We start from the raw sequence: 18,578 nt of genomic DNA on the forward strand, positions 1-18,578 counted from the left end.
TATGAAACAACAGATTTTATGTGAAAAGCCTACACAGGAAAGATGAGCTAGGCCTGTTTTTAAATTGTGGATCAGGTCAGATTGATTTTCACCTTCTAAATGCGATTTGCAGGAATGCGTCCAACACACACATAGAGCACTTGTATAGCCCTTTTAAAAAACGCTATTATGAAAAGTGGAAAAACCCCATTAAAAGTATAATAAAGTGGAAAATTAAAAGTGCTTCCAAACAGTCCTGTGTGTAGCATTTTGTCACTCGTGATGCAGTTACCTGAATTGAAAATTTTTTTTTCAATTGCAATGTACACAAACTTCTCTGATGAGTTAAAGAGAGAGGCTGTTTGGATGAAATTCTGAAATAAATGAATATTTTTTCGAAGATATTCATATTGTTTGTATAACAGCATAATTAATTGCAATTATTGCCGGAGGAGATTGGCATTGATTGTACTGTAAGTGAAACACGATACTGTGTAGAGAATACGAGCAAAGACAAACTTCATGACTTAAATTCCGTTGCCGAGCACGAGTTGAATTCCAGTTACTGGTTGCAATTGCGCTGAATCCTTCTAGCTACATTTCTTACTGGAAACACTTGGAGAAGCAGATGTGTGTTTTATGTTTCCTGCAGTGATGGAGATTATGGTTTCTTTCATTTTACAGAAGCAAGAACCAGACTGGAGACACAAGACACCTGAAGGTAGCCCCATGACCCTTTACACCCCCCCCTCCCCTTAATCATGCTCATATGGCTACCCTACTCACCTCATCCAATGTCTCTCCTTCTTCAAAGGCCTCACACCAAAACCCCTTTTTCACTGCTCTTTGATCCGTGGGTGTAATCCTTTCCAGAAAGAGTAATCCAACCACAGTATCATGGCCTTTCCTTGAAAAGACTGCTGGCAGTGACCCCACAGTTTAATTTCAGTCCTTCAGTGTATTTAAATCTGAGAGTCAGCGAACTGTCTGCAAATTACATCCCAAGCAACCTTTACATATAGATGTAAAAGATCTACGTCTTTCCTTCAGCACTGCAGCTGCTGCAAATTGATTTACAGTGTAAACACGGTACACAGATAAATATTTCAGTGGTTAGTGGTAGCAGAGACTGCAAGTAACAGAACGCCCTTCCAGCAACCTTCTCATTCTTCAAGGAAAACCCACACCACTGGTGACATTACAGTGCCCAGCACTCTACAACAGGACAAGGGCATTACTTCTCACAGGTTCCTGCACTAAGCCGCCTGTGTTCACAGGTCAAAAAACCCTCCCAGAAGGTTAAAATTGTGCAATGTGTATCTATTCCACTCATGGGTCTCCTCTCCCAGCATCTAAGCTTCCACTTATCAGATGTGTGATTCAGCCAAAGACTAATAGCAGCAGCCGTCACCGTAATCTGGGCATATCTGCACCCCTGGCATTAAACCGAGTTAGAGGAACAGAGGGAGTGTTGGCAGCTCAGGTAATTACACTGCTACTGAAGTCTGACCACCTGGCCACCGTCCTCCTCTGAGCCACGTTCCACTGCAGCACACCCTAACTTAACTTAAAAGTCTGGCACATACACTCCCTCCATATGGCCCACGGGAAAGTCAGAGCTAAATAAACAAATAAATAATAGCGCACGTTCTCCTTTCTTCATCAGGGTCCGACTCTTCATCCTGTGCTTCGGGTCCCATGGGAGGCCGATGGCCGGTATGCAGTAAGGAGAATCACGGCCGGGAGCGCAGCCAGAGAGCTGCCCCGGAGCACATGCAGGCCGGGCCTGGAGGGGCCATTAACGCAATGAGAGCAGCTGCTGAGGGAGAGGGAGTGGGAAGACGGCGGAGTCGACCGCTTCCTCCGCCTCTCATCCCGCTAATTTAAGCTACAAATGTCAGCTGCAGCCTGCTAACACCTGAATTTCAGTGTGTTTAAGTGTGTGCCCTCATTCCCCTGCTATCCTGATTATTCTAACTCTGCACATTTGGAATTTGGATCACTCTAGAATTATTCCACGTATGTACTGTGTATGCAATTCAAACACATGTAGTACTTCAGTTTTTACTGTGCTATTGTTGTATCTGGATGGAGAAACTAGAATGGTAGGGTTTGTGACAAGTGTCAACGTGGATTTGGCCTGTGCCAAAAATGGAAATAAAATTTCCAGGGAGCTCTTGCGTACAGGTATACATTTTACCAAAGAGGTGTACATTTCATATTCAGCTGAACAAAATACCAAATACTCACATCGTTAAAGACTAGGTGTCACACAACAGTACCTGTGGTCAACAGCATTTCATTTAGTCACGTGGACAGGCAGACAAAAATATGTATTCCCTCCTCCCCAACTGTCATTGCCAGCTAGGCATTCAAAAAGTAAGTAATACTTGATACGACACTGCATTGAAGCTACATGTTCTAAAGGATCGGCTTTGCCGGTCCCACAATATGTATTTTTCAGAAGGAGCTGCAGTGTGAATTGCCAGTGTCGGCACTGCATTAGCTTTTTTCGCTAACCCTGTCTCAGCTCGAATCGTTTCCCAGTATACCGAAGCCCTGGGCTTTCAGCCTCAGAGCACCGTGACAGGAAGAAGTCCGTGTGACATCTCCTGGCGAACCTTTTGCTATTGCTGTACGACCTTAGGGAAATATCTAAAAGAGGAGAAGCAGACTTCTCAAAGCAGCTAGGAACACACACTAAAGCGCATGCACAAGATTCATTTATAAAGTGCAGTGCTCCATCACTGTCTATACATCCTGTCTTTTCCCACAATGCATCAGGCCCTGCCAGGGGCTCTCTTCACATGTGGTCACCATTAGCAAGGATGATGAGGAATCATCGAATCATCTGATGTCAATTGCACACAACAAACAGGATATTATACTTCCTCCTGGTCCATGTGGCAAGGGGCCTCTAGCGTACCCTTCTGCCCATTTCCGAATGTTTCCACACGGGCAGGAGTCAGTGGCACTCATCCACCCGGGGGCTTACTCTCCTCACGCTCCTCACATTCCTAGTTTGGGCGAGGGAAGGGAGACGGAGTGGGTGAGTCCGTTCCGGGACTGAGGACATGACAGCTGGGCATTGTCCACATTTGTTCACAAATTCATAGTTAGTATGTGTGTGCATGGGTTCTTGAGTACAAAGGACAAATAGCTCAGGTCCAGTACAGAAGACCTTAAAAATAAGAGTCTGACAGGGAGGGAAAGATACGAGCCTAGATGTAGAAGTAAAAGTGCTGAATACAACAAGACCAGTCCTTAGTATTGTTTTCTTGGTCACATCGCTTCCCTTTTGCCTCTTCTTTTTAAAATTAGCCGTACTGTGCAATCAATTTGTTCATGAAAATTCATCCACGAAATGGAGATATGGGTACAAGAAATGTTTTTCCCTTCACTTTTTATGGCATAAATTGTAATATATTACTAGACAGATGATTTTTTTAAAACCTCCCTTCTGAAGTCCACCAAAAGAAAGCTTCCTTAATGAGCATAACTGCTATCAATCTCCACATTTTAGGTGTTTGCAAACAACATACAGAAGGTGTTTGGCACTGAAGTATCTCATTTTGCTTTTAAATAACTCACTGTGACTTTGATTTGTAGCACTTTTTGAGGTCCTGGCATTTTGTACAATAAGGAAAAGCCACAATTCCCATCTACCGCTGAGTAATCCGAGGGATCGGACTAAATATAAAGCCCCAAAAACAGTAATCCTCTGGCTGCCCTTCCTGGATTGTTGGTTTATAAAAGTGCTTAAAAGATTTGTAATAAAGAAGATTTGTAACAGAAAAACGGCCACAGGTAAACTTAAAAGCACCTAACAAAAATGTAATGAAAGTTTAAAAAAGTTCATCTCATAAAAAAAAAATCAAGCTTTCACTACCCATCTGACAGGATACAGAACCCCCACTTTGTCCCTTCACCTGACCAAGCCTTGTCAGTTGCAGGTGGGTTTTGTATAAGAATGATAACAACCAATATCATTTCAGACATTTGCACCCATCATATTGTCACCAAACAGGGAAAAGTCCTTTACTGTAGTGGGACAAATGAAGAGGATGAAGGCTCTACCAGCTCCTCTTTGAAGCTCATATATCCAATGATCTCTGGATGTACCATGTTCTTGTATTGCTAGCTTCTCCACTAAATCTTCTTGGTCAAGGTGGTGGCAAAAGTTATGCGCTGTTTTGAATTTTACGTTGCATCCAGTCATGTGATATCTGATATTTTGATGGTGCACAATGTTGACAATCTAGGTTGAATTATGTACTAAGTGAGGAAACAGTGACTTCACACTACACACGCCATCCTTTTTATTTTACCATCCCAGACAATTGCCTGCACATCACATGCCTCAAGCATGCACTGTTTTCAGGTACACCCAAAGCAGCCCTTCAATAAGGGCATCCATTTATTTTCTGAGAATGACATCACTTTTTATTTTTCTTTTGCTCATGCTGGGCCTTAATAACAGACTGAAAATGCAGTTTGTTTATGTACATAACAGGAAAACTGCCAGGAAATGTGGCAGTGCATATTTCTTATGCCAATCACCAGGTGTAGACAGCCCATACATTGTGTGTTTGTTGCATGGCAAATGTGCACAGCTGTTTCTGTTTTATTGCAAACAGAGGTTACACAACCTGTTGATAAATTACAGACCCCAAGTGGCCCCTCAGTGTTATTTTCTTCACTTGTTGTGACTCAGTAGGTCAATCAGACCTAGACTGTGTTGGTAAGTAACACTTTGGATGTAGCCTAACTTAATTCAGTTGTCAACATTAAATAGGAATGAATCACAGTAACTCCAAATTTGAGCTGGATAGGCAGGTGTTTCAAGAGTATTCTTACTTATTAAGGAGCCCAATGGCCGTTAACAGAAATGATGAAAGGTGGCACTTACTGGAACAGAACTGGAAAAGACCAATCTGTTGCTGAAGGTGCTCCTCAGGTGCAGCCACACTCCCAAGACTGAGCGAGAGTTCCTGGTCACTTTATTCTGTCTACTGCAATTACCTGTAGAGGCTCCATTATCCCAGCATACAACTATATAGCAGGCTGTACCGTCTATAACAGAGCAGTAGAACATGCGCTGCTGCAATCTGCACGCTCCAAACACCTCGAGTCTCTTCCAAAAAGAAAGGTGACTCTGGCCGCTCTTTGCAGAACCTCAGAAGAACCTCAGTGTTGCTGGACCACTCCATTGTGTTATAGATACAGATAGATGTATTAAGTTTGACATTTCAGTAAAAGGTGCTTTGTCTCCAACAGTTCAAGTGCACATGTACAATAGTTGCCTCGGACTTCCCAAATCACGTTATTTTAGATGTGCTTAGGAAAGAGAAGACATGATTTTTTTTCTGCAGCCCTCTGAAGGAGAGGTTTCATCAGCAGATATTCACAGTGGATACTCCCGAGGCCTATGTTAAGCTAATTTTAGAAAACTGTTTTGAATATTTATTCTGCATGGTAACCATTTGTTTTGCACCACTGGGTATTAATAATGCAGGCTAAAAAGAAAATACATAGGCAAATGTATCCAGAGGCCCACTGGCTTTTTTTCTTCATTTTGAGCAGCCTCACCAGTCCGATCTTGTTTAACGTGAATATTTACTGGGTGACTTTTTGTTCAGCCACTGCAGTGTGGACACAGTCTGGAGTAAAGCAGAAAGCTGGTGACTGAGGTATGTTCTGGGCACAGACACAAAGCATGCACTCTTACCTACAGAGCCACTGACTTGCTGGCAAGCACACGAGGCATTAGAACTTGTGGGGCAACATATCATGTTAGCTTCTGTCGAATGAATAGTGACTCTCTCCTGGTTTCACTTCACTGACTGAAAATGTTCAAGATTACAAATAGCGGGTTTTCAGCTTTAACAAAATAGGGTGCAATTTTTTTGGAACGTCCAGTCAATGAGGTAGATCTGCCTCCCACATTCACATCTCTTTGCACATGTCAGTCCTCCCATTATCAGAGAGAATGGTTCCTAGTTCCCTTGTGTGGCTGTTTTTCTTCCTTTCTACTGCTCTACTCCTTTTTCTTCATCAGTTGCCAGATTCTCTCTCTCTGCACAAACAAACAGCAGTCTTTTCCTCTCCTTTTCTGCTGGCATTAGAGAGCCCCTTTCTGTCGGGGTCCTCACGGCTATTTTGTGCTCCGCAGGCTCTGTGCCGAGGCAGTGAACCACAGACGACTCACAATGTGTCAAATTGGAGGCAGTCACCCCGCATCCGCACCTGCCGGGCTCTGTGAAAGACTCCCAACCTGCAAGGGAAGGCGCTTTGTGTGCCTTAAACAAGCACCATTATTTGCATCCCGGTAAAGATCACCACATTCACGACTAACTTCCTTGAAACTCATAATTCATTTTTAAGTTGTTCCCAGAAACCCTCCCCACTTGGCACAATACATGTACTCATACTGTACACTGAACTCTGTAGGATGCTGGAATTGCATCCCAGAATTACCACCCTCTTACACTTTCACCTTCTTCCATTTCCAGGCTGACAGCACCTTTCACACTGAAGGCAGCAGACACACACGCACAGACACACACACACACACACACACACACACACACAAAGAGGACACAGACACTTGGAGACGAAGGCACCAGGCAAGCAGTTTAAAGTAATGCTCCTTGTGAACTTGAAAGAGGTCATGCAACATTTCTGATGTGGATTTAACATCACAGTGGGGTTGCATATAAAACCTCTGACTCAAGGTATACACACTAAGCTACGTGGCTTTGTTCAAAAGTAGCAGAAAACAAAAAGGTGTTGATACATAAAATTATAAAACCATTTCCATCTTGAGTTTCAGTAGAACTGGGGGCAGCAGATAGTAAATCAATGAGCACTGTCGCCTTGCAATCTGGAGGTCCCATTTCAAATCCTCTTCCTTCTGTAGGAGAACGTACTTTCCAGAATTAATACAGTAAGAATACCCAGTTGTATAAATGGGTAAATCAGTGTAAAGTTGTGTAACTAATACTGAAAGGTGCCTGCAGGAAAAAGGCAAAAGCTAAATGATGGATAATAGAAACAATAACACATTTGCAGAAGTTGTGCTTATAGACCAAATGTGGTTTGTGCTACATCCACACAAGTATATCTGACTTCTGAGAGAAGGTACCAAGGTTGAGAAACCGTGAGCGCAGCAAATGGTAGATCGCCAACCAGCAAATCATGAGGCCAGGAAAGTCTGGAATGGAGGGGTACTCCAGGTCACAGTTAAAGCCTCTGGGTTTATTGACCACAGCGTTGGCCAGAGGGAGTTAGGAAGCATCGCATTCCGCAGCTGCAGGATCCTGCAGCTAAATCTAAATGGCGCTTGTGTTTCCATTGTTTTCCACTTTCCACCAACCTCAGGGGGAAAGATGTTTCGGATTGTGGGTTTCCACAGCTCATCTGCTATCAGTGCCGCTTAGGTATCAGCATAAACTGTTTGTCCAACAGGTTATTAAATGCTAAATGGTGAATCTAAAACCGTAAATCTGTGTCTATCCCATTCTTTGTCTTGCCAAGGAATGGGACAGACACGGATTTAGATTTTTAGAAGAAAACAAAGAAAACCAGCTTCTGATCACATAACATGTTACTGTGTTAAGCATTCAGGGGCAAAAAAAGTCTTTGTAAAAAGTCTCAGTAAGCATCATGAATATATATTCATAATTTGGCCACACTACACTGCTCATATCTGTACTGCTAAAACATTGACATAATAGGACCAGGAGGATTTAGGAAGTGCCGCAGAAGATGAGTGTACCTCAACAACCTTGACCCTTCACCCTTTTATAGGCTTGGATAAGTAACAAAGTGGTTTGACTTTTAACTTTGACCTCAAGGTTTGTGAACCTCACACAGCATCTTTCCACCTCTCTTAGGGGCATAAAACCTTATCCTTATCTCTTCCTTGGAGCAACACAAACCTTGCACTGCAGGTGCAGCATTTTGATAACCGTACTGAAATGTCTGTCTCGTTTCCAGTAAAAACGAGTGTCAGCTTGCGCTGCAGATATTCTGTACATGAATACACGTGTATATTTTATATTGCAATTGATGAATCATTGACATTGACAACACACCTGTCCAACTCTCAACTCCCGTATATTCAACAATTTATAGTTTTTTTCCTCCAAAGGAACAAGCGGCTCACCTGTGCAGGTGAGGACTTGCCTGATGGACAAGCAGTAGAGCTGATGTTCACATGAGCTCACCATGCCTTTACGTAGCCCTGAATAAGGGGGATGCAGTGGGTGCACTTGCTGTCCAGGCATGTCTGCTGCTAACCAGCAACACACCCCCTGAGCTCCTCACACTCTGGAATCTTGCAGAAGAAACACACACTTGAGGAATCTCCTATGCCCACGGGGCATAGAAAATGACCAAGAAGACACACATATGTCAGTGTGCCTGAAGAAACTGGGCAAACATTTAAGCATGCAAGATATGATCCATAGTATTAGACTCTCACATTATGTGAAAAACTAAATCCAAGCCCCAGAGAGATTTACCCAGCCCCAAGGTAAAAGGGCAGAGGTCATGGTGTGAAAATTGCCACTGCCTCAGTGTGTGTAAGCAAACATGTTACAACAAGTGCCTACCATGTGGCTTTCTGTGAAACCTCAGATGTTTGCTCAGTTAAACTGATTGCCTGGCTTGAAGATGATCATATAAAACTGCTTTCTCTAAAGGGAAGCGGGTGCCTATCTCTCTCTCATCAGTGCCGCTCACTGTCTTGTTACCCTTAGTGTTATTCGCTTCATCTTTCTTCCTTTCATTGCTAAATCCATAGAGCCCATACCAAACCCATATGTGCACATGCCTTGCAGGTGAGAACAGAGAAAAAAGCGAGGAAATTCTGAAAACAAGAATGAAAATAGAATGGGAAAGACTGAAGGAGACTGGAAATAAGAAAGGTAGGGAAGGCTCTGAAAGAAAGAGAGAGATCACTGAGTAAGGATGATGGAAATGGAGAAAGGAAGGTACAGGCATTTGAAAAGAAGCAGCAGCCCAGGGCTCTGGCAGCAATCCTCCATCCTTCCCTTCCTGAAACGGCCAGGGTTTCAACAAGCTGTAAGCTATAGGTACATGAAAGATGTATGCACAAAAGCAAGGACATTGATATCCACACACATGATTCCACACAAATATGTGGAGAGGAGACTGGAAACATTGGGTGTATCACATCAGGGTCCCTTTAATGACAAGGTGAGACAATGTAAGAAGAAGTCATAATGCTGTCACCTGACATAAACTATAAGGTACTCAGGACAAACTACTTAAGGGAATCTCTATAAAATAGGAGCTCCACTGCCCAAGAGTCCACTGGAAAACGTAGTCCTGGAAAACGGAGGCGAAACGCAACTCGTATTTCCCCACAGGCTTAGCTTGGCTTTGCATGACTGATTGAACAACGTGCTGTTTTCACGTGCCTCTCTCAAAGCAAACAGAAACAGGCTTGATCTTCAGATTACAGACAAAGTCCATTTGAGTCAAAAATTAATATAAAAAGTGAATATTTACAGAAGTGATCATCATAAATCCAATAAACAAGATTCCCTGTAAACAGTGATTTGTAACAGACTATTTACATTTAAGCTGTTATGATGCAAAAAGTGAAAAAGGATACAAGAGCGGACAGTTACCGCTCCCCTACTGCCCCCCACTGACTTTTCATCACTGTCTGCGTCCAGTTGCTGTGACAGTGTGCCGAGGAGCACCGAAATCCTTCTTTGAACGCCTTGTCACCACTTCTTTTCCCCACCTTCAGCTTCCTGCCTCTCTGCAGTGGAATGGATCTCCTCAGAAAATAAAGGATTAGTTGTTGGAAGGGGGAAAAATCCATCACGTCTGTAGTAATAACAAAATCCTTTGCATTTAAGTCACCATAATCTTCCCAGTAAGACTGTGGAGAGGAGGGGTTGACTGCGGCCCTCACGTCTTAGTGGACTGTGGTAAGTGGTTTGATGCCGTGTGGCTGGAATAGACCAATGGGAGACTGGGTCAGCGGGTCGCCACCTTACCTATGGTGGGTGACTCCTTCATCAGGACTTGGCCAGGCGGCCAAAATATGGGCTGATTCGCAGGGGGTCAACCTGCATCAGTGTGAGTAGGAAGGGCGGTTTCAAAGAGCTTTCTCTCAGTCGGTTTAGAAAAGGTGCTCTGCTGCTTATTTTAACAAGTGTCTGCTACATTTCCAGTAAGTGGATTAAAAATGCATTTATTGAGAAAAAAATTGCATTCCCCTGCTATTTCATTTACCCACTTTTCAAAAGCCAACATGAAATGCAAATATCATATGCCAGCCATGCTACGGGCAGAGCTGCTCTACTCTGTGTTGTCAGGAAATACCCTCATCAGTAAGCACACCTGGGTCTTTAAGGCCATCCTGAGACCTGCTTACCCATAATTCCACTCTATTTTGACACACCTGCCATACCTACCTACCACAAACCATAAACTATTACACTAACTACGCAACTACGGCAACTAAAACATTAAAATGGTTTTATATTCTTGCCTACTGTAAACCCAGTGCTGTATTTTATGCACTGAAATATCTGTACTATTTGGTGTCAGTCTGAATTAAAAAAATACTGATGATTTTGATGATTTTGTTGATAAGATTTAAGGTTATTTATTATTATTATAAAATGGTTATTATTATGGATAAAAAGTGTTTATTCTTCTGCTTACGTCATGTGTGCCTTTTCCTTTAATTACAGTTTTTGTTACAAAATAAAATAGATTGTCTCCCCATCTGTCATTTTACTCACCGTTTGCTAATATAAATATGTAATAAATTTCTGAATTGCTCTGGACTGCAAAAAACTTTTCCCCTATCATACAAGGACAGCTGCCTGTGTGCTTCCAAGCAGAAATCTAATTTACAGGAAGTACCACAATGAGAGATAAGGGTCTTATATGCATATCATCATATCTGATAACAGAGCTTAGGGCAACAGATGGGACAGAATTAAAAGAGCCCATTTGCAAAATTCTGAAAAAAAACCTGCAGGACTTAGGATTTGCAATCCACAAAACTCTGTAAATGGCAGACAAATATACTTTTACAAAAAATTTTAAGGTTGAAAGGTGAAACAAAAAAAACAGACCTACATTAAATTACATTCCCTTACTACTTCTCACACACACGCACACGCAGTCTGAAACTGCTTATCCTAAGCGGGGTCGCAGTGAACCGGAGCCTAACCCGACAACACAGGGCGCAAGGCCGGAGGGGGAGGGGACACACCCACGACGGGACGCCAGTCCAGCACAAGGCACCCCAAGCAGGACTCGGACCCCAGACCTACCGCAGAACAGGACCCGGCCAAGCCCGCTGCGCCACTGCACCCCCCACCTTATTATTTCTCCCCACACAATAATTTAAATATCCCCAAGAATGATTTAATATGAATAACTAGGTTACTGATTTAGTGAATTTGTGTATTTTTATAAATGTAACTCAAAAATCCCAGTTGCCTTTGTTGTGTATAGGATGTTGACAAAGTGTGCTTTTTTCTGTTGAAGTAGTGATTATAACTACGTGTCTGTCATACTTACACAGCGACCCACACCATGTTAATCAAGGTAAGCGGCTCTGTCAACAAGGCGGTGCTTTCAAGCCTCCAAGGACAGAGAGGCATCTGTAGCAGTCTGAGAACATGACCAAACAACACCACCATCCATCATGCCGACATGACAAATAAAGTGGAACCTTCAAAACCACTCCCCTTCACCTGGATCCGTCAACCATGGCACAGCACCTGTATGGAGCATGTGCTGCAAGGTGGTGGGGTGGGGGGGCACATTCACAGTGCTCGGAGGCACAGAGGAAGAACAGAGGAAACCACAGAGTGGAGAGAAGCCCAGGGCATCCTATATATCAAAAAATGAAAAAAGCCATTGCATGAGCGAGTCACTATTCAAACCAGGGTTTAATACTCTTGCAACATTGCAAACATTTGGAAGATAATTCATCGGATGTGGTTTTTTGCTTCTGTTTAAATAAAGCATATAAAAGAGATGAATAATATGGTAATAATTTAGGATGACATGCAAAGACTGCTGAGGTTGTTGCAGTGAAGGCTCTGAAGTCGTGGCTGCGGCTGAGTCCCGTCAGTCAGGCAAGCTTCATTACCTCTCATTAGCACGCTGTCAAAAGAACGGATCTGGAAAATCAAATACTGGTGGCAGTTAGGCTGCAGATTCACCACCTGATGCTTGGAAAGCCTATGAACATATGTAAAATATACTTCTTGAATTTTTTCTTAATACATTCTGAAAATGAACATTCATTTACGGGAAGGGTAAATGCTGTTGATTACGATTGGACTAATTGCAACCACTTACGTAGTTTTCACGGTAAAGGACAGCGTAGAAGTCGTTTGCCACCGCTTTCTTCCATGAAAGTCTTTGGACTGCAAACACAGGAAGGACACGCAAGCGCCACACACCCTGAGCTGGATTCAGATGGTACAGGTGAATGTGTAGCTCAGGCACTGCCATTCCTAGCTGAGCTGCCACTTTCTGTTAACGGTGCTGAATCACCGCATTGATTTTGCCTAGAGGAGGGACTGCTGTCACCCATGTGGAGCCCTGCAGTGGCTTAGTGGCCAACCTTTCTGGATGAAAAAATAATTCTGCAGTGACCCTTTTTCCACCTCCTGATGAATCCAGCTTTAAATTGTCTTAATTGTGCTGTTGTGTCGCTCACTTTCTTTTCGCTATGGGGAAAAGCACAGGGATAACGTGAGGTGACCCGTACCACTTTGCTTCATGTACCTATAGGCACAGGTGTTGTTGTTAATAGTAAAATAGCAGGAGAAGAAGAGCGACTCCGCAGTTAAAGCCACTCAGAAATTATTGGTGTAAATAATCAGGCTGGAAGAAATGAACACTTTGTTAACATTGATGTGCTGGTGTCCTGCGTTCGGACATTTATCTCCCCACATAGAGCCTTTCCACAGGGCATTCTGGCCTTGGCAGGGCACAGATGGGGGGCCTGGTAGAAGCATTTCCCAGCGATGGGAAAAAGCATGGTTGTCGCTTGTCAGCCCCCTTATCTTTGCGGCAAAAGAGCCATTCCTGCTGAAACACAACAAAATGATGAATACAGTTCCACTCCATGCCCGCTTGTGAGGAGGATGAAACAAACCAAGGAACCTCCTGTTGAGCCTCGAACACAACTAAACTTCATAGCTCTCTTTCATGAGGCTTACACACTGTCTTTTCTCATCACAGAGAGTCCTGCTCCAAATCTTTCTTACTTGCTCCCTCCTTTAATACAGTCTTCCACCTGTCAGTGACCATTTTCTCCTTCAGAAAGGTAGAGGCATCTGCTGCATATCTGGGTATAGATCATATAACTGCCCTTACATTTATCTGGCTTCTGCATTAAAATACTTACTTAGTCAAGCCAATTTCTAGGTTGATTAGAGTCCATGGCAGCGTTGGGTGAGCCATATATCATTTTGGTAAATCATTTCTTCAGTGGTAAATCTTTCTGCACATTTCCACTGTGACCAAGAAGAAAGGAATGCAAACTTTGGAGAAGCACATTTCCTCACAGTAAGAGCATCAGATGGCTTGGAAAATGGAACGTAAATTGGCAAACCTGCCATGTTTTTGCTAGTAAAGGAATGCAATTCCAAAGGATTCTGGAATGCAGTGTTGCTAGGGACTCCACTACTTTTTAAATCTGGAATTATCTATAAAAGCAGGCTGCTCTCTTGTGTTTCTTTGACTAAATAGCAAGCCGTGTAACATCACTAACAATACATAATGGGTGCTGTTTTTTAGGCTTTTTGGGGTATTGTTTTAGCCATCAAAGGGTTCCTGGAATTGGAACGTAAAACTGGAGCTTTAAAGGGCCTAATAGAATGTCCCAGGCTATGTGCCACAGGACACAGACTGGAAATAAAGCGTCATAGTAGAGATTATACTTGTTTGTCCACCACCTCCTGCCCGTTTGTTTAGTTTTGATGCTATTATTATTACTCATCCAATTTCAATAACCGCTTGCCCTGAACAGGATCACAGAGAACCAGAACCTATCTTGGAGGCACTGGGAGCAAGGTTGATGGGGGTTACACCCTGGACAGGACGCCAGTCCATTGCAGGGCAGCCACACAAAGTCACTCCTTTGTTTACACATTAAGGGCAGTTTAGCATCACCAATCCACTTGAACTTTATGTCTTTCGACTGTGAGGGGAAACCAGAGCACCCAGAGAAGCCCACACAGACGCAGAGAGAACATGCAAACTCCACACAGACAGCAGGGACAAAACCCACAGTCTCTCACACCTCCCATGCACTGTGAGCTGCAGTGCTACTTGCTGCACCACCCTATTATTATAATAATTATTAGTCTTGCTATTATTTATTTAGCTCACGCTTTTCTCCCAAGTCATTTACAATATTCAGCTGCTTGCAACGATTTATCCGGCTGGGCAATTTAAGGTGCATACCTTTCACATGGGTCCTGCAGCAGGAGTCTAAGCTGGGTCCTCTGAGTGCAAAGGCAGTGATTCTAGCCACTGTGCCACCTGCTGACCAGAAACAGTAACAGCATCACGAGCAATACAGTGCTAATATTAGTGGTAGAATTAAAATATTTTGGACATTTTGTGGTTGTAATAACAGTTGCAGCAAGTTGAATAATTTTTATATACTTAAATCACACACACACATTTTCGGAACCGCTTGTCCCATACGGGGTCACGGGGAACCGGAGCCTACCCGGTAACACAGGGCGTAAGGCCGGAGGGGGAGGGGACACACCCAGGACGGGACACCAGTCCACCGCAAGGCACCCCAAGCAGGACTCGAACCCCAGACCCACCGGAGAGCAGGACCCAGTCCAACTCACTGCGCCACTGCGCCACCGCGCCCCCATACTTAAATCAGTCCAGTGTTTTTTTTTACAAATAACATATTTAAAAGTAACAGCAAAGGAAGAGATATCACTAAAAGTATATTGTACAATTACTTATTTATCAGTTTTCTTCAAAGTAATGTAGAACATTAAGCTCCTTACAATTGTATAACCATATACACAACAGGGTACTTTTTTTTCCTGGTACAGTGTACGGTAAGTACCTTACTCAAGGGTACTCAGCAGGAGAATAGATCTGAATGTGCAACTAACTATTGAATCAGCTCTAACTGCTACGCCATCTGGAGTTTAAAAAAAAAAAAAAAAAAAACAGGGGTGGCTTTGTCAGGAATACCAGACCTTGTGTGCTGTTGTTAAGACTACGCTACTCTGCTGTTCAGTTACCCCATAAACACTCCCATTCCTCACGGATTTCCTTATGCGGCACATGGGCTGCAAGATCGGTGAATCCACTAAACGGGCCCCGAACAGTTCTTAAGCCACCATTATACAGCAGGGCTGAAGGCTAGATAGGGGCACGGAAGCAGGCAGCCAGAAAACTACAGATGTAGACATCCCCTTCTGTTGTGCCCTCACACCATCTCTCTCTCTCTCTCAATCTCCACACCACTCTGGCAGTGCTCTGTAATTATGGGGGAAAAATAGCAAAATGCAGCAGACCAGCACTTTTCCATTATAGTCTAATGTGTACTGTCCCTACAAAATATTAAAGGATGGTGTAGCTATGGTGCTTCTGTCCCAACTTCTGCTATTTGCCCTGAACAGTAGCCAGTGCTTCAAGAACACAGTCCAGAGAGAGCTGTGAGGAAACAGGGGCCAACAGTGGGGGGTCCAAATCTCAGCCGACCTCCTAGTGCTCCACAAGACAAACAAATCAAAATCCCTCAGTGGGGGAAAGCATTACGCTGAAATCCGACATAGCTTTCGAAGTTCAGGCGCAAAACCCACAGGGTGCAGGGGTGAATTCAAAGCAAGTGAAAAGGGAAATCCTGCTAGCCCCCACTGCCCTTGGATCCTGGATGGGGCTGTTCACTGGCTCCAGAGTGCAAGACCTTCCCAGGAACATTAATTTGATCTCAACTTTAAATCACCAATTTAATCAAGCATCCAATTAGGGACCCCAATTAGTTCAAGGGCCAAGTGAAGAAGCAAATCCTATTAATCACTCTGAGAGCTCCCCCACGTTTTAATGAAGTGAAAGAGCATGTTCTATAGCTGTCCTCTTGAGTTAGCACAGAAAACAACTCAATTAGAATAAGTTCTTCAGACAAGCTCCACTTTCGGTCTTTAAACAAGAAGTAATAAAGCACAAATTACAGAAAAGTAACATTTTTAATGTATAAACATAACAATCTGTCTAGCTCAGAAAATTGTCGTAAACAACACTATAGCTATTCTTTTACTTGGGTTCAGTAGATAGACTGAGGTTTCTGACTTGCTGTATTAATGTCCCCAATTTGAATCCCTGTTTGAGATGGAGTACCCTTGAACAAGATTCATATTCCAAGTTTTTCCAGTAAAAACACTTTGCTGTAAAAACAGATAAATCATTGTGAAGTTGATTATCCTACATTTCAAGTGCCCCTGCACAAAGGCATCTACAAAATAAAAATTAATAGTAATAACTCCATTACTACAATACAGAAGTGGTAAGTCAATTTGGCAAAAGGTCATATTTATGTAAAGAACTAATGATAAATTGTAAATATATGGAATTCCAAACATCCCCAAATGTGTTGTGCCAACAAGCAGGCTGGTAAAAATAAATAGATTCCGCTGGATGGTTTTGGAATCCCAGCGAAGGGTGTGTAATAGAGAAGACTGGCACACTCACAGTGGCTTTTCATGGAGCAGCTTGAGCAATCATTTATACCCCAGCCAGCACTGAATCACACCCAGAACCATCACAGGCAGGTCTGGCAGATGGCTGTTTGGTGTGCACCACTAGGCTCTGACAGGTGGACTAATGGAGAAAAAAGGGTATATCTTTGGAGCCAGCTGTTGTCACCAGCACAGCCCTTCCAACCATCTCCAGGCGGTCAGTTCAGAAGGCCATTTAGAAGGAGTCTCAAAGCCACGGTTGAGAAACAGGGCTTTAAGTGGGGTCCTGGTCAGTCACAGTGCAGACACAGAACTTTTCCAAAGTAGACTTCTTACAATCTTGTGAACACACACTGCAGTGGGAGTAAAGGCTTACATCATGCAGGATATACAAAACATATCAGGTAGGTGGTCCACTAACATATGAACCAAAAAAATTGTGGATATGCAGAATACTTTTTCAAAACCTGGAAGTTAGCAAGAGAGAGCTGTACAATAATGGTCGGTGTTTTCATCAACAGCAGATCATCTTATCCTCATTCATTTACCGTCTAACTAAGGATGGAAATCCTGTATTTACAAAAGAGAAACAAAGATATCTTACACAAATGCTAATGTTCCTCAGTCCTCCATCCACTAGCCCTCTGTAACTGCTTCACAGAGAAGAATTGAGAGTTTGGCCATTAAAGACCTCAGTTTCAACTCTTGGCAAGCACAAAATTCCCTGCAACATATTAATCTGTGGCAACTATAGCACCATTAATAGAAGGCTTGGGAAGATCAAATACAGAAGGCACTCTGAGAAGCTGGTCAGCCAAAGATGCTCATCAACACTTACAGTATTCTTCTATACTTGAGTTTTCAGCTGACATATACAATACTGATACATGCAGAATACCGATCAATGTCATCACTTTGAAAATTCTAAGCAATTTAGTGATTTGTCAATTCATTAATGGGGGTTGATTCAAAATGTTAGCCATGATGAAAAGCCCAAGAGGCTGAGAGGAAGGAATATTTAAAAACTATTGAAATACTAATTTTGGCAGCCAGGCTTTGACAAACCCTGCTGTTTTTAAAAATGGCTCAAGAACAGGGATGCCTTTCCTGCAACAAAAATGAAAAATACTAGGGATTAAAGGGACTAAAGACACAAGCTTTGCATATGGTTCTGTGTCATCTTGTGCAGTCTCTGAAATCTAGTCTAGGCTCTACCTTCTAGTCCACTACATCAATGTCTCATATAGTTTGGAGACACCTGCGGACATCAGTAGTGAGGCATACATGTAGCATAACCAGACACACATAGAAGTATTGAACAAAAGATATTAATGCACACACAAAACACCTACAGCAAAATGGGCCATGCAGAGAAGCAGAGAAACAAGTTACAGAGTTTCAGCTGAGCCTCAGTGAAGATGTACTCATAAATGTTCATCTAAGATATGGTCTGCACTGAGTTCAGGGTATATTTCAGAAAGATGAGCCCACTGTCACTTGTGGTCCCCACCCATTACTGGCTGGTAGAAACTCAAAATCAAGCTTTCTGCTGCTGCCTGTATCATACCCCTTGGTGGCCCACCACACCATGTCAAGATATCTGAATAAACCCTTCTTGCTTGGCTGAGACCCAATGACTAAAGCATTGGACCACCTCTACCACATGGATGTAAATAGGACCAGGTCATTTGGGCCATTTTGTCTCCCAGATCATAGGCATGCAGTCAGTATCTGGTCAGATATATTCAGTATTATGTTCATACATCTGTGAGCGACACAGCCCTTCAACTATGTAAGCACATTAACCTATTTTTACGTTTCTCTCTTAAGGAGTCAGAAGACATTGATTTATCATTATGTCAA

The sequence above is a fragment of the Scleropages formosus genome, chromosome 2, assembly GCF_900964775.1.
Source record: "Scleropages formosus chromosome 2, fSclFor1.1, whole genome shotgun sequence".
Classification (NCBI taxonomy): domain Eukaryota; kingdom Metazoa; phylum Chordata; class Actinopteri; order Osteoglossiformes; family Osteoglossidae; genus Scleropages; species Scleropages formosus.